Source organism: Osmerus mordax, chromosome 10 (assembly GCF_038355195.1).
Source record: "Osmerus mordax isolate fOsmMor3 chromosome 10, fOsmMor3.pri, whole genome shotgun sequence".
NCBI lineage: Eukaryota > Metazoa > Chordata > Actinopteri > Osmeriformes > Osmeridae > Osmerus > Osmerus mordax.
In genome coordinates this window covers 12,721,209-12,745,286 of record NC_090059.1, presented here as the reverse complement: position 1 = coordinate 12,745,286, position 24,078 = coordinate 12,721,209, and the positions used below count along the sequence as shown (strand labels likewise).

At 49.2% G+C, this 24,078-nt stretch overlaps 1 protein-coding gene across 2 annotated transcripts in view; it reads right to left on the bottom strand.

Annotated features, from left to right (window-relative positions):
* jmjd1cb (jumonji domain containing 1Cb) overlaps positions 1 to 24,078 on the bottom strand; it is an 81,900-nt gene that overhangs the window by 53,799 nt on the left and 4,023 nt on the right. The gene's annotated exons all lie outside the window — the stretch shown is intronic.

The window sequence follows — 24,078 nt, the reverse complement described above, 5'->3', positions numbered from 1 at the left end:
GAGAAAGAGAGAGAGAGAGAGAGAGAGAGAGAGAGAGAGAGAGAGAGAGAGAGAGAGAGAGAGCAGGTGAAGAACAGGGCTGTCACTGCACTGACACCAAGTCAGATCAACCTCCTACTCATTAATCCTTCGTTCCCTCGCTTCCTTTTCATCTCTGCCTCTCTCTCTCTCTCTCTCTCTCTCTCGTCAGAACAGCAGAGCTCTCATTCCCGCAGCTGCACACGTGACTATGCCCTTTGACGCTCCCCCTCCCCCACCACACACCAGCTATCCCTCTTTTTTCGCTCCCTCTTTCCTCCCCTCCATTCCTCTCTCTTCCTACCCCCACCCTGCTCGGCTCAGTGCCCCACACAAGCCCCTCCCCCTCATCACTCCAGTGGCAGCAAGCGGGATCACTGAGTGCATGTCTCCCTACTCACCCTCTCCCTCTCTCCATCTCTCTCATCCCTCCCCCTCCCCTGTAAATCAGCACCAACACCAGACCCTCTGATCACAGAGGACGCGCGACTCCACCTAACCTACACCATCAAGGACAACTCTCTTCCCTCATTCTCTCTCCCTCTCTCTCTCTTCCTCCCTCCCTCCATCCCCCTCTCCCTCTCCCTACCTCTCCCTCGCTCTCCTTCCCCCTCGCTCTCTCGCTCCCTCTCCCTCTCTCTCTCCAGCACCCCCTCCCTCTTCCTCCACTTCAGGACCTTACCTTGGACAAAGACTAGCGTTACCTCCATTGGCTGACAATCCAACCCACAGAACCAGACCGAGTGTTTCTTCTAGCTAGGACTGCACCCTTCCAGGGCACTAAGGTTTGGTTAAAAAAGGAGTCTTCCTCATTTGCAGCCACAGAAAGAGATAGAGGGAAGGGGAGAGAAAGAAAGGAAAGGTGACGGGTCGAGAGAAGACAGAGGGCAGGCGAAAGAAGGCTAGTACTGAAGAGGGGAAGAAGAGAGGTTGTTGTTGTTGTTGTTGTATGTGTCCAGGCTGCGACCGGTCAGCCTGTGGCAGGGCTGCCAACTCTGGGGATTAGTGGCAGCCCATGGCCTGGCTGGGGAGACCAGGCACAGCTTGGCACGATGCTACTATGGCACAGGCTGGCACAACATGCTGGCCCTGCTACGTGCAACACTACAGCATTGTCAAAGCCTTGTTTACTAGCACCGCAGCCTCGCATACAAGTGACACAGTATTGTTAGGACACTAGGATTTGTACAGCCAAGCAACTAACTAGATATACTCTAGATACTCTAATATCCTAGACAGCTAACATTGTCTAGTCTATTAGAATGGGTGTAACCTAGCATACTACTAACACAGTCTTGTATACTAGAACTGGTATATAGACAAGCATCTTGGAAATGTCATCGCTGAAGAAACCTGAAAAACCATGGCGCAAGAAAGGAAGTGAACTCGGAGGAAAACATCTTCTGGTGTCTCTGCTTACTGCTAGGCAGGGCCTGTAATTACACAGTCCTCATCAACCACAGAGGAGAGGGAAAATAGGTCACTCCTGGTTAGACACTGTGGCTCTCTCTCACACACATACACAGTTTCAAACACACACACACACACCATTCCAAACACTAGCACGCAAACAGCCTTCCTGTCTCATTTCATCAGCCCGACTTATTCTGAATGGTTTGTAATTGTCAAACGACATGACAATGTGAGAGTGAATGAGAAAAATATAGAAGAAGCAAGACAGAGTGCTAAAGATGGAGAACAACTGATACATTGTGAGAGAGACACTGCACAGAGAGAGGGTGATTATATCTGCCCCTATCTCCCCCTGCGTTATTCAACTGTGGTATCCTAACCTGCCCCACGTCCCCACCCCCTGCCCTCCCAGTAGTCCTGCCAGGGACAACTGCACCGAGGACACTCATACTGACAACTGGCCAAAAACACCTCACTCCTACAGTCTTGTTTCTCTTGAAGTATTTGATTGGTGTGCGTGTGTTTGTGTGCATGCATGAGAGAGAGAGAGAGAGAGAGAGAGAGAGAGAGAGAGAGAGAGAGAGAGAGAGAGAGAGAGAGAGAGAGAGCGAGCTAGGGAGACACAGACACAACCCAGCTGTGTGAGTGAAGATGTGTCCAGCTGATCATTAGCAACGAGAACAACAACACCTGCAGAGCCTGACTGATCAACAGTGGGCCAAGTCCACACGCCCTCATCTAGACCAGACATCCAGTCCAGCTAGGAACGTCCTCACAGCCTTAACCAGCCCTGAACACGACAGACAAACCCCTAGGTCTGCCTCTGCCTTAACCAGCCCTGAACACGACAGACAAACCCCTAGGTCTGCCTCTGTTCTAACCAGCCCCTGAACACGACAGACAAACCCCTAGGTCTGCCTCTGCCTTAACCAGCCCTGAACACGACAGACAAACCCCTAGGTCTGCCTCTGCCTTAACCAGCCCCGAACACGACAGACAAACCCCTAGGTCTGCCTCTGTTCTAACCAGCCCTGTCAGGAACTTGGAGTCAGACAAGTCAAACTTGAACCAGACTGGCAGACGGTGTAACAGGCCAGACAGGCACTACTTGATCTGTCACTCCCCGTCTCCATTCAGCATGGATTCTTATCAGTGGGCGGCACACATCTGTTCATGCAGGGTGTGTGTGTGTAGGGGGGTGCTAGATAGTGAGGGTTTAAACATGCTCATCCTTATAGCCAGGACCATAAACGCAGGAACAAAGGATGAGGAGAACAGGAGAGAGAGAGGAGAGGGGAGGAGGGTGTTGGGGGCCTAGTCTGGGCGGGAGAGCTGCACAGGAGAGACCAGAGGAAACTCCACAGACGCTGCTGCTAGTCAAGCAGTGCTGCCTCAACCAGCTCAAACTTCAAACATGATCTGGTTCTGTGGGGACAAGGGAGGGGTCCGACAGGAGAATGTTGTGGAGGTGAGGGACTACCATAGCAGCTGTGCAGCAGGCGTCCTGACCACTGCAGGGTGGGAGCATGGGGTGTCTGGTTCCAACCTTGGCATGGTGAGATTATATAAGACTACTACAATGGCGGTAGAATGAATAGGCCTGTCTATTAGCCGGTGTTAGTGGATGTGTGACTGTGTGTGTTGGACTCCTCTAAAGGAAGAAGTCCTTGAAATCACAGTTGGAGAGAGAGAGAGAAAGACAAAGAGAGGGAGTAAGAGAGAGAGAGAGAGAGAGAGAGAGAGAGAGAGAGAGAGAGAGAGAGAGAGAGAGAGAGAGGGAGAGAGAGAAACCCTAGTCTGTTGCATAAGAGACACAGAACAAACTCAAGGCCTTTGACGACTCTGAAAAACAATCTCTCCTTTGCTCCCTCTCTCCCTCAGAAAAGGTCTCTCTCTCTCTTTGAAGTGAATTATGAAAGCGTTACAATCACAGTCCCCTCGTCTTGGCTAGGCAGTCATAACACACACATCCACTAGCCTATTCAGAGCAGTGTAGTCAGCATGGGTAGAGAGAAGATAGATGTGCAATGTAGTGCAGCTAAAAATCTACAAAAATATGAAATGCACAGTCTGGTGGTTCTGTTGCTATGGCAACCAGTGACACACACACACACTCTTAGTCTATTCGAGACAGTAATAACATCCTCAGAAGACAGCAGAAGGTGGCATGATGATGTTTGGTCACACGCTGGTAGAACAGCGCTTTAGTGCTGTCACACACACACACACACACACACACACTTAAAGCATATGCACACACATTTGAACAAACATGAATGGTGCGCACTGTGAGAGCAGGTGTAGAAGAAGAGAGCCAACATTGATGAACCATAATGATCTGCTGTTGTCACAGTTCTCTGTGGATTTGTGAGACCTAGAGGAGTCTGGAGTTGAATACTAACCTCACAGCCCTGTATCCCTCCACCTCACAGCCCTGTATCCCTCCACCTCACAGCCCTGTATCCCTCCACCTCACAGCCCTGTATCCCTCCACCTCACAGCCCTGTATCCCTCCACCTCACAGCCCTGTATCCCTCCACCTCACAGCCCTGTATCCCTCCACCTCACAGTCCTGTATCCCTCCACCTCACAGCCCTGTATCCCTCCACCTCACAGCAACGAGACAACACCTCACCAGTGGTATAAGGAACAAAGGAGGAGCAAGACGGCTGTGTGATGCTGGGAGAACAAGAATGGAGGAAGAATAACAGCGTCTGACAACCCTTTGTTATCTCTGGAATAAAGGTATTGCATTAAAGCATTGACAGTTCAAAACGGATGGGAAAATCATCCTGAGACAAGCGCAGGTAGGCCAATCGGGAGGAGAGCAATATCCAGCTTCCCCGTTGTCGTGTTCAGAGGTTTGTCGCCATGTAAAATCTGCCTGTCACTAAAAGCAGCGGGACTGCTCCCTGACTGGCTGGGCAGAGGCCGCAACAGTCCAATCAGAGAGCAGAACAACACAGACACATACAGCTTCCCCCTAAAATTGCACAGCAGCGAAATCTGCCTTTCAGATGGTTTGTGTGTGTGTGTGTGTACTACAGTTGTGCCAGTAAACATCTGTAGGACTTCCAGTCTGAGACAGGGACCTTGTGATAGACTGATGGGGTTACAGTGTTACTGTCATCCTGTAAGAGCGACTTCAATGTGAAAACATTGGATGGGGAGGCTGGAAGAAAAACTAGAACATTCAGTATAGTCACTCTTCAATTGCTTTACCTCTGTACCTCTCTTCCCTCCCCTCCCACTCCCTCTACCTCCACCTCTCTCTATCGCTATCAATACCTCTTTTCTTCCCTCTCTCTCTCCTTCCCTGTGTCCCCGTTTCCCCTTCTCTGTCAGGAATCCATCACATCTGTCAGTCTGCAGCCTCCGTTCCCCTCTCCCTCTCGCTCGCTCTCTCTCACACATACACACACACACACACACAGGCTAGCAAATGACCCCGCCGCCCAATTTCCTTCAGTCACCTTCTCCATTCTGTCCAATCTATTCCAGAGCGCTAGCAGAACAAATAGGCTGGATGATGGTGTCTACACAGGGCCTTACAGGATAATGAGCATCCGTAGGCGCTGTGGCCAGCAGCATAGCGCTCTAATGTACGTGGTCGTAGCACAAGCGGCTACGCCAGTAGAGAACGCCGCAGCAGCGCTGGTAGAAATATATGACCTGATTTCATGAACCACTGATTCTTTCTAATGGAAGACCAGAGGTGAGAAAGAAAAAGAGGAAGAGGGAGCGAGAAAGAGAGAGAGAGAGAGACACTCGGTTAGATCTCTGCTCTGCATTTCCTATCAAACAAACACCGTGCACATTCATGGTGCATGTTATTGGGTGATAGATTTAAACAGATTTGACTTGTACGTTAGACTATTCTCCTGCCATCCACCCCTCGCTGCCTGACACACAGACTCTCCACGGTCTCTCAGCCCTTCTGAGGAGGGCGACCACAACAGAACAAACTGAACAAACAAAAAGAAACAACCACAACAGAACAAACCATGAAGAAAATCAGAGGAGAAAACACAGAGAGGCAGACGGAACTAATGAGGACCTGTCAACATGTGTGTGTGTGTGATCTCCTGATAGGGATTAAACAATATCTTTGTTTAGCCTGGCTCTGTTGGAGGCAGACCCCTCCTCCCTCCTCTAAGCAGATAGGCAAGACCCGACCACTCACTGCTACTCACTGCTACAGCCTGTCACAGCAACTCCACACACACACACACACACACACACACACACACACACACACACACACAGCTACAGCCTGTCACAGCAACTCCACACACACACACACACACTGCTACAGCCTGTCACAGCAACTCCACACACACACACACACACACACACAAACACACTGCTACAGCCTGTCACAGCAACTCCACACACACACACACACACACACACACTGCTACAGCCTGTCACAGCAACTCCACACACACACACACACACACACACACACACACACACACACTGCTACAGCCTGTCACAGCAACTCCACACACACACACACACACACTGCTACAGCCTGTCACAGCAACTCCACACACACACACACACACACACACACACACACACACACTGCTACAGCCTGTCACAGCAACTCTGCACACACACACACACACACACACATACTCAGACACACCTGCTTCAGGTCCACAGCCCTACACACACACACACACCTACAATACCTTCAGAACAACTGCTGAGCTCAGCTGGACCCTGACAGGGCTCCAAGGGCCACACGCTGTCAACTAACACTCCCTCCTCTGAGACATGGATCCCCTTCAGACACAGACTTGCACATGTGCACACACACACACACAACCACACCAAATGACATTTACAGGGCAACTCACACACTGACACAAAGGCCAAATGCAAAGAGACAGGAGCAGGACACACTAGTTGGCGGTCGCTCTACGACAGCAATAATAAAGGTCCCGCGCTGCAGCGTGACAAACAGGATGTGTACTCTCCACGCGTCTCAGATGAGTGGCTTGGAGGAGCGGGCTTCCCCATTCCAGCCAGAAACCTGACCGAAACGACAACAACAACATGATGCAACGCAGCGTGTTTGTTTACCCTGCGGGGGCTGATAGGATCAGCCAGGACAGAGGAACTGGAGGAGCATGGCAGCTCTCCTGCTCAAGACAGCTGGAGAGAACCAAGTCTTCTTCAATAACATGGCCTTGTAGTAGCACAGTGTAGTGCTGTGTGGAACCCAGTGAGCCTAGGCCTGGGCTGTGCTAGTTCTCCAAGCTCTCCTGTTTGTGTTTCACTGGGTCAACGAGTTCTTCCGCAGAAATCCGTTAGCGACGCACAGTGAATGCTGATGACTGTTTACCAGCCTGGATCAAGAAATGAAGTGCTTTAATATTCAAATACGGACATCATCTTTCTTGTGAACACTGATTTTGGTCAGTTCTACAATCCTATGCAGCTCTAGGACTCCTTCCGTTTTCCTCCTCCTTCTTATGTCTCCTCTTCTCCCTGTCCTCTCCTCCTCCTCCTCCTCCTCCTCCTCCTCTCCCCCGCTGGTATTTATGGGCTGGGAGATTGCTATCACAAACCAGGTGTGAGTGCTCAGACCGGGCCGGCTCTGTTTCCTACATGGCATTTCCTGTCCTCTCTCGCTCTCCTCTCCTCAGAAACTCTCTAGTACGCTCTCCTCTCTTTTTTTCCCTCACTCTCTCTCCGTTCTTGCTCTTTCTTTCCTTCTCTCTTATGCAAGCAGCTCCTCGTCCCACCCCTCCACCCCCCTCTAATGTGACTCACATGTTGACCACTGAGAGAGGGAGGGAGAGGGCGGAGAGAGGGGAAAGGAAATGAAGAATCAGGGCATAGAAGAGAGAAACCATCCAAGGGAGCGAGATAGAGGAAGAGGAGGGGGGGAGGACAGGAAAGTCTAGCTGGAGACCCAACGGCTTCATGCTCTAAACTCACTCGCCTTCTCTCTGGAGCCCTCGGCCAGCCAGGGGGATTTCCAAACAATCCTCTTCCTCCCCCTCACCCCCCACCCCCTCACCAAAGCCATCAGGATACAGCGGCCGAGACGAGCTCAACACTGATCACACCAGACACCGCCGTATAGGTCGATGTCACCAACCTCCCCGTCACCCTAGCCTCTCTCTCTCTCTCTCCCTCCCCCTGCCTGCCTCTCCTCCCGTCTCCTTCCAGGTAGACAGTAGGCCTGTAATGTTCTCCAACTCATGAATACAAGTTGTTTCCCTCCCTCCCTCCCGCTCTGGGCCCGGCTGCAGTAGCTGTAGCTAAGCCTAGTCCTCATGCCCAGACCTAATCTGATTTATTGGGCTTGACTGAACTGCAAACATCTAGGCTAGCGGACTAAAAGAGCTCCTTTATCCTCGCACTGCACTCCTCACAGCCCCGGAGCAGACGAACACACAGGGCACGGGGATTCCAATGGATGGGCCTGGTAAACACACACACATGCAAACACACACACACACACACATAGATATATACACACACACAAAGGCCTTTACAAAATATACTCACACTCACACGAATGCATGCATGCAAAGGCAAAAGAATGCATGCACACTGCAGCCTACGAATCTGAAAGTAGGCAATGTAGGGACAATCACAGCTAGCACCCCCCCCCCCCCCCCACTTGTACACTTCTGCATGAAGAGCTTTTAAAGACAGCCAAAACCAGTGGCATGTACCATTGACGCAGCTCAACATTGATGTTTCAAACAGAGAAAGATAACCTCCCCCGGTATTTAACCTGCCTTTGATTGGATTAGGCTATCTCATTCGAAACCATGTAATCTTTATTGTCAAACCGTTGGCTGAACAAAGACTCCGGGTCCATCTGCTGAGTGAGAGATTCCTCCCCCGGTTAGACAGGGGTAGGAACAGCTGAGAGACTGTCAGGACATGGAGACAAACACAGGACACCACTAGGATACAGGGTGGGCTGGAGAGAGAAAAAGAGAAAGAGAGAGAGAGAGAGAGAGAGAGAGAGAGAGAGAGAGAGAGAGAGAGAGAGAGAGCGCGCGCGAGAGAGAGAGAGAGAGAGAGAGAGAGAGAGAGAGAGAGAGAGAGAGAGAGAGAGAGAGAGGAGAGAGAGAGATTGTGTGTTTTAGGTGGGCAGTATAGAGAAAGGACAGCACAACAGCACCTGTGCTGGGCAGATAAGATGACTGTTGACACGGTGTGTGTGTGTGTGTGTGTGTGTGCGGGGGAGAGAGAAGGAAACAACAGCAGTTGGGAAGCATCCTGCTCAGCGACTCTAAATGTAGATTTCTTCAATCAGCCTGATAGAGTGCTCCTCTGCCCCTGATAGAGAGTTCCTTTGCCCCTGACTTACATTAGTAGCTTTAGCAGACAGAGAAAATATGAACTAAATATTTGTTTCTCATCTCAAGTGGTGTTGCCACTGCTTTTAAATGTTCCATTGGCATTTCAAAGGAACATGTGGGGCTGTGGATCTGGCATGACTGTCCTGTTGCAGCCTTTCTAATGGGTTTCTCATCCCTCTGACTGCCATTAGGGCTCTAATTAATGCTGATATGGAGCCTCAGACAGATAGCACCTACCCTCCAGCACATAAAAGAACAGATAAATAAAGCGACATGACAGAGAAAGGAGAGAGACAGTAGAAAGCGACAGAGAGACACGTGAGAGACCGAGAGTGTCTCCAAAAGTGATTAAAACTCTGGAAGCGGGCAGCAATTAATGTCACCAGTGATGACCGCATTAAATGGATATCTCCACGGTAACAGGATTGGAATACATCCTCCTCTGTGCTAAAGAGGCTCGCCGCTTTGCTGTTAAAGAAACATGTCAACGGGATATTTCATAAATAGACAGCCACCCCTGCTGAAATATGACATAGATTAACCATCGAGCCATAGGCTGTGCATCCGAGTCCTTCAACATGGCTACTTAGCACACGCTGAAGAGTCAGTCACTCTGTTCATACACTCACAACTCATTGGTTATTGGGATGGAATAACCGCCCCGCCCCCAGATACGCACACACCCACAGGTACACAGACAGTTATTATGGAGAATTTCTCTGATTCTCATTTCAGAACCACATGTAATTTTATCTCGCTAAATTAAATACTTTGCCTGAGGGCATCTTTGATTAAATACCAGTCACAACACTAACACAGTCACCTAAATACCTGGTTCACACATTCAGACTACTGTTTTTGCCTCATGAACGAGAGGCTGGAGGTAATGGATATGGACTGAAGCCAACATAAGAGAACAGAGGGAAGCAACAAGTCAGGTGGCTGAGCGGTGAGGGAATCGGGCTAGTAATCCGAAGGTTGCCAGTTCGATTCCCGGCCGTGCCAACTGACGTTGTGTCCTTGGGCAAGGCACTTCACCCTACTTGCCTCGGGGGAATGTCCCTGTACTTACTGTAAGTCGCTCTGGAGTGTCTGCTAATTGAGTAAATATAAATGTAAGCAACAAAGACAAGAAGCGAGGGGAGAAAGAGAGGGAGAGAGAGCAGAAACCAGGGAGAGACAGACAGATAAAGAGAGCGCAGAGAGATAGAGAGAGTGAATCTTGCGGATCCAATTAAATACTTTTTAGTTCAACCTCTGGAGCCATGTCGTTCCCAAAAGGCACGGCTCTTCTCCTCGCCAGGCGAAGAGGCGCACCAATTAGCTGACTTTTCCTCTCACACACACACACACACACACACACCTTCTCTCACACACACACGCAACGCAAGATGTGCCTGCAGAGACGCCCTCAGCCTCCGCATACAAAGAGACCGTGGGAGACAATCAGGGCACACACACATACACCTTTGTCACCATGGAAAACAATCAATGTGATCGAGGAACTCAATTCATGTCCTCCCAACCCTTTGTTAGAGCCCCCCCCAAGCTCCACTCTGTCAAATCAAGGAGCTTGTTATTGTAACAGTCTGGTATAGGTGCTACAAAGGTTCAGCCCAGTGGTAGAAACCACATTTTCTGAATACAAATATTATACAATACAATACAATATTAAACACTGTTTGTATTATATGGTTTCACATTGATATTAAATAAATAAATGTAAGATGTTGGGAGAGTGTTTCCACCGTGCCATATTATAATTATTTGCCCACTGGCCCCCGACCACCTCGGCCATCTTTACTGAGTGGTTACCATGCTGGAAACCTGGTTACTAGGCGCCAAGCAGACGCAGGTCTCTAGCAGCTTTCATGAACGGAATACAAATCACCAGCCAGTGAATCACCCCAGAGGAAATATAGAGCTTGTTTCTGAGTTGCTGGGTAGCTGCTTGCCTGACTGACTGGTTGCCTGGCTGGTTGGCTGGCTGGCTCTCTTACTGGCTGGCTGGCAGGCTGCACTCCGCCTCGCAATTACGCGGGAGCGAAGAAGCGAGCAATCTCATCATGCACTGGATTCAAATAGCCCTGATCTGGGTAAGGAAATGAAATTGCTCAATCTGTGGATGTGATGTTTTTTTCTTGGCCATGCTAAACCTGTGGTCTCTATGGTGTCCTTTCTGCTGGGGAGGGAAAGACTACTAGATACTCTATTGTCTGAAGTGTTTCTCTGCATGAAGCACAATGTGGGAATGGAAGATCTATTTGAGATTCAGAGAACGATGCTCTCACACTGCTACTGACTGCAGAGAGGAGAGAGAGAGAGACAAAGAGAGAGACAAAGAGAGAGAGAGAGAGAGAGAGAGAGAGAGAGAGAGAGAGAGAGAGAGAGAGAGGGAGACAAAGAGAAAAACAGACAGGGGAGCGAGAGAGAGGGTGAGAGAGATAGAGAGAGGTAGGGATACCAGTAAAAGGGAGGGACAAAGAGAAAGACAATTGACGCACATTCAGACACCTCCGTGCCTGGCAGTGTAAGAAATAACAACATGTTTGTCTCAGCTTAGCTGACAGAGAGAGTACAGATGAGCTTTAACAGCCCACCACTCCTGTTGCTCTGTCTGCCTTACAGCCTGTCTGTCTGCCTTACAGCCTGTCTGTCTGCCTTACAGCCTGTCTGTCTACCTTACAGCCTGTCTGTCTGCCTTACAGCCTGTCTGTCTGCCTTACAGCCTGTCTGTCTACCTTACAGCCTGTCTGTCTGCCTTAGAGCCTGTCTGTCTACCTTACAGCCTGTCTGTCTGCCTTAGAGCCTGTCTGTCTACCTTACAGCCTGTCTGTCTGCCTTAGAGCCTGTCTGTCTACCTTACAGCCTGTCTGTCTGCCTTACAGCCTGTCTGTCTGCATTACAGCCTGTCTGCCTTACAGCCTGTCTGTCTGCATTACAGCCTGTCTGCCTTACAGCCTGTCTGTCTGCATTACAACCTGTCTGTCTGCCTTACAGCCTGTCTGTCTGCCTTACAGCCTGTCTGTCTGCATTACAGCCTGTCTGCCTTACAGCCTGTCTGTCTGCATTACAACCTGTCTGTCTGCCTTACAACCTGTCTGTCTGCCTTACAACCTGTCTGTCTGCATTAAAGCCTGTCTGCCTTACAGCCTGTCTGTCTGCCTTCGAAGTTTGCCTGTTTGTTTCTCAGTCGGACCTGCCTAGTAACATAACCACTACAGCTACAGATACATATAATATCTTAATATAAGCCCTTGTGATACATCCGACATGCACATGTGTGCACGCACAAAACACTGCATTGCAAGGCTATTGCTTGCTATTACACTTGACATCTCTCCCTCTGCCCACACTACATAGTATGAGCTATATCAGGGCTGGTCTGACCCTGGCCTAACCTGCTCTAACCCGCTCAATGACACTTGTCAGGAAGACAGGCGACTTAACAGAATGCCCGGGGGTTGTAACCATGACCACCAAGTACTCTTCAGATAAACATCAAATCCTCTGGGCATTTCTCCCTTGAAATCCATACCAACTTATTAAAGCCAATCCCACAGATCCATACCATTTTGGCCAGCTGACTATCATCATCACTGCTGGAGCTAACACACTCACACCCACACACACATACCCCCCCCCCCCCCCCCCCCCCGACCCTGTGCCCCTCCGGTCCTCCAGCCCAGAGGTGGTCCCTGGCCTGCCACGTGTGTCCTCTGACATCATGTGTTTGCCCAGCTGACTACAGCCGGGACTGGAGAAAACAAAGACAGGGGTCACTGGAAACCAGCTCAATCATCAGCCCTCGTTAGAAGGCCCTGAGGGGGTGGCAGAGTGGAGGCTGGCTCCGGTCAGCATTAACAGGCCAGTAATGAACCTAGCACTCAGGCATCACATGACACACGTCAAGTAGGGTTCTGGGACATACAGTGACACGTCTTGATGTCATCTTGAACAAACTGACTTGGGTCAACTGAGGCTGTACTGTACAGTATTGTATTGAACTGGAGTCTTTAGGCTTATATCTGTTTCTGTTCAAGGATGATCGAGGGAAGGAGGGCAGAGGGAGAAAAGAGGGAAATGAAAGGAGAGGTGGGGAGGGAACCATGTCCCCATGGCTGGGCTTGTTGTAAAGCTCAGTGAGACGACAGTAATATGAAGAGGAAAGAGAGCAGCGGGCTGAAGTAATTGGCTACGACAGCTTCAAGAACCATCTACTACCAATCAAGGTCAGCCTCGTCAGCCACAACACCATGACTGCACACACACTCACACACACACACACACATAAACACAGGCACACAAGAACACTCTTGCGTTGCAATGATGGAGGGAACAGGGGGCAGAGAGAGGAAAAGGCAGAAGGAACGGGAGAAATGCAGAAGAGAAGAAAGAATGTGTGCGAGAGAGGGAGAGCAGAGAGCAGAGTAAACAGCCATAAGCAGGCTGATATGTCCCAGCTTTCTTCCCCTGTGGGAGACGCCGAGGATGTGTAGGCTCGGGAGAGGGGGGGGGGGGGGGGATGGGGGGGTGCAGCAGTTCCCAAAATAACTGGCTGTTTCTGTAGCAGCTCTCCAGTTGAGTAGAGGAGCAAATTAGAGCCTCTTCCCATGTAATCACATCTCTCTAGAGTAGACTGCCTCACACACACACACACACACACACACCACAAAACAGGAAGACACACACACACACACTGGATCAAGGCATAGACACCCAGGGAGGATGATTTGGGACAGATTTCAGGTTCCAGGTCCGATACTTGTCAACACTGAACTGGGAGAGGAAGGTGATCCAGAAGACACTCCCAGATGAAGGGGAAAGAAAACATCCACGTGAAGGTGCTTGTTTCCAGGAATAACCACATGTATCTCTCCCGACATTTATACACTCCTCTAACACATTTAACTCATCCAGATTTTCATCTATGAAAAAGGGAGTGTGTTCTTGAGTAGACACTTGAGGAGTTCATTTGCAGCACACAAGGCTTCAATGTCTTCATCTCCACTTTGGGCAGGATTAAAGAGAACGAGAGGGGAGACCAATTCCTTTAATAACAGCTTTCCTCCCTCTCTTTCCCTCTCATGACAATAACGTGCTAATAATAGCTCGCTGCATCTAGACAATCGCTTGGTGAAATCTAGGGCAGCCACCGTAGCATGGGAAAATCCCTCCTGTTTCTCTCCTGCTTGCCTGACTGACTGAATTCCTGTTTACCTGTCTCCCTGTCCAGCTGTCTCTCTTGTGTCTGGCTGTCTCACTACCTGACAGACTCACATTCCCAGTCTGGAGGTGGTATTTCTTATTTTGGTGTCCTGAGATCAAAGTCAACTCAAGAGGAAGACGATAGATTGTTGTAGTTTGTGTCATCAAATCTTGGCCAACTATGTAAACAGACGTCCTCCCTTGAACACAGTTGTTTATCCTCTGGCTGAGTGTAGTTCCATCATAGTTTACATCCCAACAATCAAAACATTCTAGCCAAACAATACACATGGCCTATTACAGCCTGACAGCAAGAATTGGCAAGACAAATGAGGTTGCGTAATGCAGTGACGAGAGTTCTAACTACACCTGTTCTAAAGTGGGGTGTCCTGGTCATAAAGTAGAATGGAGGAACCGAGGGCAGAGCGCTCATCCTACACAAAGGTGAGTCAGGTGGTGTACTCATCCAACACATCTGAATACTCAGTAACACACACACGCACTTCAACATTAGAAGACACATAAAAACACAGCCACACACAGTTACTATAAAGACTGCAGGCTAGTGAAAATGCCCCATTAGCAGCAGTAAAGAGACAAGGGGGGAAATGACCCACTCTTATCACCGCCAGACTTCCTGTCTGATTACAGTTATTAACCAATCAGGATTCACCAGGGTGCCAGCAGGGGGTGGGGGCAGAGGCTGTCGTATCTCCAGCCTTTCTGAACTGAGGAGAGAGGGCTGGATGTCAGCCCCCATGACTCGTGTGTTCACAAGCAACACACACACAGCAGATGAATGAAACAGGGCAGGAAACAGGGAGGGGAATTCATGGAAGACAAAGACGACTGTGGGGGACTGTTTCCCCCACGCACATACAAACCCCGAACGCAACCTCTCAACTCACCTTGACCTCTTACTTTATCAGACATATTGCCGTAAAATATTGTACCTCGTGTTAGGACTTACAGTATTTTTATAGGTTTACATTATGTATTATAGGTTTAGATAGGCCACTAGGGATTGTCAAGAGGAGCAGGAACACATAAATCCAATAAACCTGTACTTGTTACAAATGGCAAATAAACTTCAATAAACTGCCTGACTGCTTCAAACAGGACCAGTATAGGTGATGTAGGTCTGATTCTGAGTTCACACTCTGGAGGAGAATGTGTAGGCTAATCACATGAGCAGCCTTTACTCTCCAGAGCCAAGCCGCCATGTGAAAACTGTAATAGGACTAGGCTTTCTATTTACTCATGTGACTCTGCCTCAAAACAGAGAGAGGGATGGAGGGGAAAAGTGAAAGAGCGAGAGACTTAGAGGGGATGGGGGTTGACAGTGCAGTGAGAGGGTAAAAAATGTTCCACACACAGGGCTTTAGAGGAGGAACAATGAGCTCCTCTGTTCCCCAGAACCCACATGTTCTGAGCCGGGCCGCTCCGCCTGCTCTGGGTTAGTGGGGCTCGGAGCACGCCACACCGATCCACGTCACGCCACCGTACCCAGAGCCCGGCCATGCTGGCGGGAGCACTTGGCCTAGGGGCGGTGCAGAGAGACTGGGAGATGCCCAGTCTCCCAGGGTGGCGACTGGGAATCTCTGTGAGGGGAGAGAGCAGTCTAGACACACCCAGACAGGGGTGGAGACCTAGACAGGCTGGAAGCGTGTCAGGACAGTGTAGGCCTGGATGCTGGTCATGTTCTGTGAATCCAGATGTACCCTGTGATACAGATAAGGGTCACACAGTGTACTTCATCCTCATGTCAAGTTCTGACCACTCTAACTGTTGTCATTAACCTCAAGTCCCACCACCCCTCTCCGCTCCCCTGCTGGGTCCAGTGTAATCCATCTGAATTCCCGCCATCCTGCTTCACCTCTTCAGATGTTTGGAGAAGTTGTGTAGTTCTAAGGTTATGCCCTTCCGCTCCTCCACCACACACACACACACCAGCACAAGACTTCTAGCACAGGTTTCATTCTAGCAAAAAAAGACTGTAGGCCTAATTCCAACTTACATCTAGTTCACATTCACACTACACAGCACCGTTCAATGAAGCATGTATAATAAACCATTTTGCTGCTTTCTCCTCCTCCTTCTATGCAGTAAAATGAGAGTCTCTCCCCCTCTCTGTATCTCCCTCTACCTCTCACTTGTGTCTCATGAAGCCCTGCTCTTGTTGCACAAGCTCTGCATGATGATGTTCCCTTCAGCAGTCTAGTCTCTGCCTGGGATAGGCTAGTCTCTGCCTAGGCTGGGCTGGGCTAGTCTGCCTGGGATAGGCTAGTCTCTGCCTAGGCTGGGCTGGGCTAGTCTCTGCCTGGGCTGGGCTAGTCTCTGCCTGGGCTGGGCTAGTCTCTGCCTAGGCTAGGCTGGTCTCTGCCTGGGCTGGGCTAGTCTCTGCCTGGGCTGCTTGGCTTGTGTATCAAGAGCTTTCAGCCCTTCTCTGTAAAGCCAAGACTTGCGCAACCACAGCTATGAGCTTGGACTGGAAACACACACAGAACATTAGGAAGTGAACTCAAACACTGGACAAGATGTTTGACAGATGTGCATATCTCCAAAAAAACAACAGCATCTGACTGATTAATCAAGGCGATTCCCGAACATATGAAAAACCACTAGGTCTCATATTGTTAAGTTTAGGGATTATGAAATAAGTCTTCCCACCATTCAGGCTTTTGAAGTGAGTGTGTTTCTTGTGTGTGTGTGTGTGTGTGTGTGTCTGTGTGTGTGTGTGTGTGTGTGTGTGTGTGTGTCAGTGCACAGCCTATCTTTACAGCCTGTGATCAATTATTCACAGCTCTATGAGAGACAAGGTCATATTTCAGCTCAGCTGACTGCTTCACTGCACTGCACTCCTATCCCCCTTAGGAAGACTACTGTAATGGTCCGACTACAAAGAGGGCTCATCAGGACAGCACAGCCTAGAAGAGTATAGTAGCAGAGATCAGCAGAGAATGGTATGGAATAGCATAAAGAACATGAAGAGGTACAACAACAAAGAGTTAAGCTGTATTGTGTCCCAGAATAGGAGCAGTCTACATGCGGTGCAGAGCTGCTCTCTAATTCACTGACATACAGTCCAGCTATCAATAAGTGACAGACACAGCCAGAGTGCGAGTAAGGCAGCTCTGTGACACCAGAAAGAGAGAGTGAGAGAGAGAGACACACGGGGGAGGAGGAGAGAGGGGAGGAGAGAGCCAAACAGCAGCGACATATTTTAGGCATACGATTTTAGGCTCCTAGCTGCACTGTAATGCTATTAGCCTCACAGACTGACTGTCAGTTCTATCAGAACACACACATACACACACAGGTAAGCAGGCTGCGCACACACACAGAATCCCCTTTTTTACTGAGCAAATTGGATTAGGCTGTAGAATTCTCCAAGGTGTTGAAATCACACACATCACAGGGACATTACAGTCCCTGTGTCTGTGCTCCTGATTAGAAGAATAACTCTGTCAGTGCACCTCACATTAAGGGTCACACTTACAAGCTGACAAATATTAACTCTAGCTATAATAATAGGCAATCGAGGAATGCCATTCTTCTGGTTGAGTCACCAACAGCCAGTCTCTGAAGACAGAGTTAGAGAAGGCGGTAGAGACTGGGAGTACAGACCTTGAATGACACAAAGCTAGAAGCAGGTCAGCCACATTCCTGTGCAATTGCCCATTCAAACAGTTATCTAACCAGGCAGGCTGGAACACAGTGCCAGGAAGGAGAGCGAGAGAGAGAGAGAGAGAGAGAGAGAGAGAGAGAGAGAGAGAGAGAGAGAGAGAGAGAGAGAGAGAGAGAGAGAGAGAGAGAGAGAGAGAAGGGAGAGAAACAAAGACCGAGAGAGAAAAAGCAGATACAGAGAGGGTTAGGGTTGTTAGATTGCTAGCAGCCATCTGTCCAATGGCACATCTAAATAGCACAGCCATTTAACTGTGCATTAGTGCCACATGTGCACTCATCTCTCTTAATCTCTCTCTCTGTATCTCTCTCTCTCTCTCTCTGCCTCTTTCCTAACCCCACCCCCCAGAAGATAAATTAACTACTACTACTATTCCCAGAGGTCGATGCTTCCAATCTCGCACTGTGCAACATTCAAAACAGGAAGTCTGGGAAAGTAGTGAACACAGAAATGAGAGCCAACAGTGAAACACTAGAGAGGCTGTATTACAGCTCAGGATCAGTCACCAACTGTCGCATCCCACCATCAATAGGTCATGCAAAACATCTATGACACAGACACATCCAACGCAATCTACTGGAAAGAAGACAACTCTAATCTTAAATGCGCGGGTGTCCAGTCATTCATGCACGTCTCCCCCCCCCCCCTCTCTACTCAGATTAGAAGTGGCTCCTCCCCAGTCATATTTAATGCTATGGCCTATCCCAGAGCGGCTGACACCATGACATGGCACACAGTGACCTCTCACTGAGGAGCTCTGCTGGAGCCGGCCCTTCCCCCACCCCCTCTCCTCCAATCTCTTCTCTCCCTCTTTGTGTTTTTTTGTTGTTGCTCGTCCTGTTGCTGAGAGGACTTAATGTCTTTCAGCTGTAAAGAGTAAAGGCCGCCTGGACTTATCACGTAAATCTCCTGTAAAACCTCTCTCTCCTGTGTCTGGTCTCTCTTTTCTGGACAGTGTAGAAGGGTTCTAGTGTTGGAGGAGTGTGGTCAGGGGAGAGGACTGTTGTCAGATAGATGGTTATCCTGGGCCTGTTGAGAGGATAGGACGAGCCACTCGGGCTGCATGTGGGGTTGTTTTAGGCAGGCCTAGGTGTTTCTGGGAAATTACATTTCAGAAGCACCAAATGCACATTCACAGGAGAAAACCCAAACATAGACATGGGACAAAACTCAGGGGTTTACAGAAACAAACACATACAATATTAAGTATCTTTGTTCACACCAAGGCCGGTGTCTGACATCATGAAAAACAGCCTTCATAATTCAGCATTATTACTTGTTGCCTTAGTCTCTGCTCTGTCCAGCAGAGTCCACTACACAGACCTCAAGGCCAACACTTCAACTAACAAGGCTTCCATGTAGCCTACACCTTCACAGGATCCGTGGCCTAATCTGGCCAAAACTGTGTTTTTGAGCATACTTATATCTGTTAATCAATTAGGCCCAGTCTGGATGCTGAACTGCAGTTTAATTAGCAGTACAGACCTCAGGACCTGCCTTCCTCAACTATGAGAAGATTCTATTCCTGTTCCAGCTCCTGTTTGCTGTGCCAACTCAACACATTCATTAAAACTGTGGGATCTGTGGTATTTCTGTCATATGCAACTTTTCCCTGCAGATGTCAGAGAAGTAGGAGAGGCAGGGCAGAGAGTGCCTCTGAAGGAGAAATAAACAAACTCATCTGTTGATGGTTCACCTAAACAGGCATGTCGCCATTTTGCCAAGTCAGGGCTACTGACCTGCTGTAACCCCTGAGGCATACACAACATACCTAGATTTTATTGGAAGTAAACTGTCAGTTTGAAAGCTGTCAATGGCACACCCTAAATAAACAGACACACACACACACACACAAACACACACACACACACATGCAGACATGTTAATCTATAAACAAGCCATCGGAGAGTTGACAAGACCATCTGAAAGCCACTCAGATCCCCATGTTGGAATGCCAGGGGAGAAACACTGCATGATTCTTCAGCCTTTTAATGGAAGCCAGACCTCAATCGTTCCCTACCTTTCTCTCCCCCTCTCTTTCTCCCCTCCTCGCTCCCTTTCTGAGGGCTCAAGGCCAAATTACAGCAAACACAAACAACTGCTCTCATTCAGGATGGAAACTTCATTTCCACCTCACACACAGACAAACAAAAGGCTGATTAAGTGACATAAGGAGATCCCACCTAGAGACTGAAGCATGTTTGTCATCTGGTCTGGGGAAAAACAACAGCATTTCATGGTAAACAATTAGAGTCATTTTGACCTATCTCCACTAGGCTGTTGACACAAACACAGATTTGAACTTTGCTCTGTCTGAACCCTGATCATCGATTTGTATTTCAAGAGGTAGTTTAGGGACATGGGGTGGAAAGATACATTTAGAACTAAATCCTTTTTTTAGACCCCATGAAAATGTGAGCAGTCATATTCTTGTCAAATGTACTGTTATGATTGATTTAAACTAGCCGTAACGTCCCAACACACACACACACGTACACTCACTCACACACACCCCTCCTCTCCTACTCTCCTCTCCCCCCTCCTCCTCTCCTCTCTTCTAAAACGAGGATAGTCTGAGGTCAGCCCCTCACGTGTCTGTTCCTCCTGCTCCAGCACGCCGGCTAGAATTCCGAGGGTTTCAGATTGCATGTTTCCTGGGTTCACATAGCTACACTCCCGCCTGCCTGCCTGCACAGCACAGCACAGCACCGTTATATAACGCACAAATGAACTTAGCAGCGAGCAATCAACATGGAAAAGGCCCTAGAAAACTGTGGGAGAGAACTTTTAGAGCCATTAGCAATGCTCTTGTATTCTGGTTCACTGCATAAAATGCATTTTAGTAAGGACGTAGTCATGAACAATCTGCAGTTAATCTTAGATGTGAAAATAAAAGGGACTTTAGAAGCAGTGTAACAGGGATTTCCTTGCATTCATTCACCAATATCTTGGTTAAAAAGAACGAGTTAAAACAACACAGGACAGGACAGGAGGACCTCAGGGAACAGAAGCAGGGTGGAGCTAAACCGGAGGAGGGAGGGAAACACAGGAAGCTCAAGCTGGAGACCCCGGGGTCATGTTGGAGGAGGAGGAAGGAGGAGGAGGATGGGGCAAGGTAAGAGGGGAGGAGAAAGAGAGAGAGAGAGAGAGAGAGAGAGAGAGAGTGTTGTGAGAAAGACAGAGTATGCATGTGTGTGAGTGTGTGTGAGAGAGAGAGAGAGAGAGAGAGAGAGAGAGAGAGAGAGAGAGAGAGAGAGAGAGAGAGAGAGAGAGAGAGAGAGAGAGAGAGAGAGTAGAGAGGAAAACATCCTTCAGCCAGCTATCCAGGGGGGAAGCAGCTAGCTAAATGAGAGGTGGGAAGAGAGTGGGTGGAGAGGAGGAAGAGGAGGCCCTAGGGAGCGTTGGTGAGCTACAGCCAGCCTGTGAGACTGCAGCAGAGCAGAGCAGAGGAGAGCGTAGCAGGGGAGGGGAGGCTGTCTGGCGGGCTGTTTGGCAGGCTGACCCCCTCCCCGCGCCCTGTGTGAACCCCAGCAGGGCTCCTTGCTCACTGCAGAGGCCCTAAATTACTAGCAGGCCAGGGAGGCACCTCTCTCCCACGCATGCAGGAGAAGTGGGGGGGCCATGGAGAGAAGTGCAAACCCACTGTCCCAGGCTCCAGCGCAGGCCTACCCAGCAGCACACACCAGAAGCTAGCGCCTGGGCGCTGGACGATCGGACATACTGTACCAGGGTGGAGGCAATTCAATTTCATTCAATCAAAAGGTAACTAATTCAAGAATAGAGAAGCTCTTGAAATGTATCTTTGCCTCAGCCTGCATTTAAGTAGCCCAAGGCTTTTTCTTCTTCAGCGTTTGTCCTCAACAGCTTAAGTGGTAGTAGCAGAGTTAAAAGTAGAGGTGATAGTAAAGAGAACAGGAATCCATCTCCCAGCAGATCACTGTATCAGGAGGGGCCATAGTGACAGCAGAAACAACGATAGGTCTGTACACTGTGTCGCCCACACTGCTAGACCCCCGTCTCTCTCCCTGACATCCCCCAGAACCAGGACCAGCCCGGGGCCTCACTGTTCCATCCCCCAGGAGAGCGCTGTGGCCCCAGCCTGGCCTGGAGGAAGGAGGTGGAAGGAGAGAGGACTGGCTGGGGCTAACACAAACATGGCCCCAGATGAGTTAAGCGGCTCTTTCAGAATGTCAAACTGGCCCAGCAGAAATGGCCTCTCTGCTCCTCCATCTCAACCTCCCCTCCTCTGCTCCAGACCCCCAACTTTCTCATCTCTTATTCCCAACATCTCTCCTCCCACACAACTCTTACATATCCTATCCTCAACATATCTCATCTCCTCTCCTCCACCTCTCTACTCTCCAGCTCTCTCCTTGCCTCTGCTTCTTTTCGATGTTCTCCCAGGCCATGCCACACTGAGCTGGCCCCGGGGCACTTCCTGCACAGCAGTAGCTGTTTCCTCTTCCAGTAAATGTCCAGTTCAAACATCAGCTCACTGTTACAACATCAAATTATTCCATTCTAAACTTGCTGTATTTTACCAATAAAAACACAGATGGGTTTGTTTATATAGATCAGTTCATTTGTCCAGTTTTCAGATGATATTGTAGTGTCTGACTCTCAGATCAGGTTCAAAAGAATGATTCGTCTTGGCTTCTGGAACACATGGGAATGTAGCACAGAGGAGGGAGACTACCACCAGTTCCATAATGCTGATGTCCTACCACCCAACCTGTCCAGCTTTTTAAAAACAGGCCCCAGCCTTCATGATAAATCTGCCTAGAAGGTGTTAAATACTACAGGCTGGTGCAACGTAGTGTTAGAGGGAGGCCTGGTCCCTCTCTGACGCAGCCTTACTGGAAAGCACTGACTCTAACCTCCAGAACCGACCTTCAGATATTCTCCATTGAACACAAAGTGAGATATAACCGAGCCCGTCCAAATGCTGGATAGGATCATATTAACTCATGAGACCTTGTCTACCAGACAAGCTCTTCCAATTGTCTTTGTTGGTGGCGGGGCGCGAGGCAGAGTAGAACCTACTGCTTCCACAGACAGTACGGAGAAGGAACAACCACACTGCTTTTCATATGGTGAGTGGGCAGCGCTCGAATACACTGTAACATGATCAAGTGGTGCATACGCTTACTTGGAAACGTCAGTGATTCGCTTTAACCTCATGTGTGTCTTTTCCTCTCTCTCTCTCTCTCTCTCTCTCTCTCTCTCTCTCTCTCATCTTTGTTACCACCACTCTTCCTCCTTCTTTCTCTCCCTCAACCTCTCTTTCTCTCTCATCCTGACCCCCCTCCCCCTCTCATAGTCTCTCTCTCTCTGAATGCCTCTTCCTTATCCTGTCTGCCTTCATCTCTCTCTTCCCCCTCCTTGGACATAACAAGGAGAAAACTGTCTGCAGAGTGGATCACGCTGGGCTCTGGCTCACACTCAAACATCTGCTAAAGGTCAAATTTCCACTGTATGGAACCAATCAATGAAACCCATAGAACACACTCACAACCCTCCCAGTTCCATCAGAAGTTCCAAACAAAGAATACTGTTTCTCAACACACACACACACACAGAGAGAAACAGACACAGAGGAAAAAGAAAAGGAACCTTGCCCTTAATTCAGGACAGACACTGGTGTAACAGTACAGAACAGTTCAGTGAAGTCGCCCCCCCCGCGCTGCACAGCACGGGGCAGTACACGCCCCCCCCCCCCCCCCCACAAGCAACATTTACAGCAGGCTAATAATTGTAAAAAGTAGCGTGAATGACAGACATTGTAGGTTCCTGTTAGGAAGGCAACCTTAGTAAGCCCAGTGGCCTCGATCTCCTGTCGAAGGGCTGCTGCTGCTGCTGTGTCAACACGTACTTTGTACTCCATGCATCAACTGGTAATCCTCACAGGACAGATGCAGGCGGATCACATGAGAAGACAGGCAGGCAACCCCCACTGTAATCCCTAAACTGCATATTTATACACACAACCACTGACACACACACACACACACATCTGGAATACTGTCCGCTGAATTTGAATAGATGAGGACATATATTTTGTCACTACAGATGGATTTGGTTCAGTTCCCATGCAAAGTAGATACACAAATGCAGCATGTCTCAGTGCACTACGGCCTGGACCACACTGTGATGACATTGCAGAATTCAACAAAAGTATGCCAATATGCATCCATTCTCTCAAGCTCGTCCATAGGGAAGCACTTCATGTACATAAAGCACGTCTGTGGTTTTTCCCTCCAAGCAAGGGTCATTATGCCACATGCCACATTTGTACCACACCTCAATGAAAGGTGTGTGTGTGTGCACACCACTTTCAGAGTGTAAAAACCAGTTTGAGCTCCAAGGCATCAAAAGCCCTTCCGTCAATCTCCTCTTTCAAGGTGTGTCACACTGCGC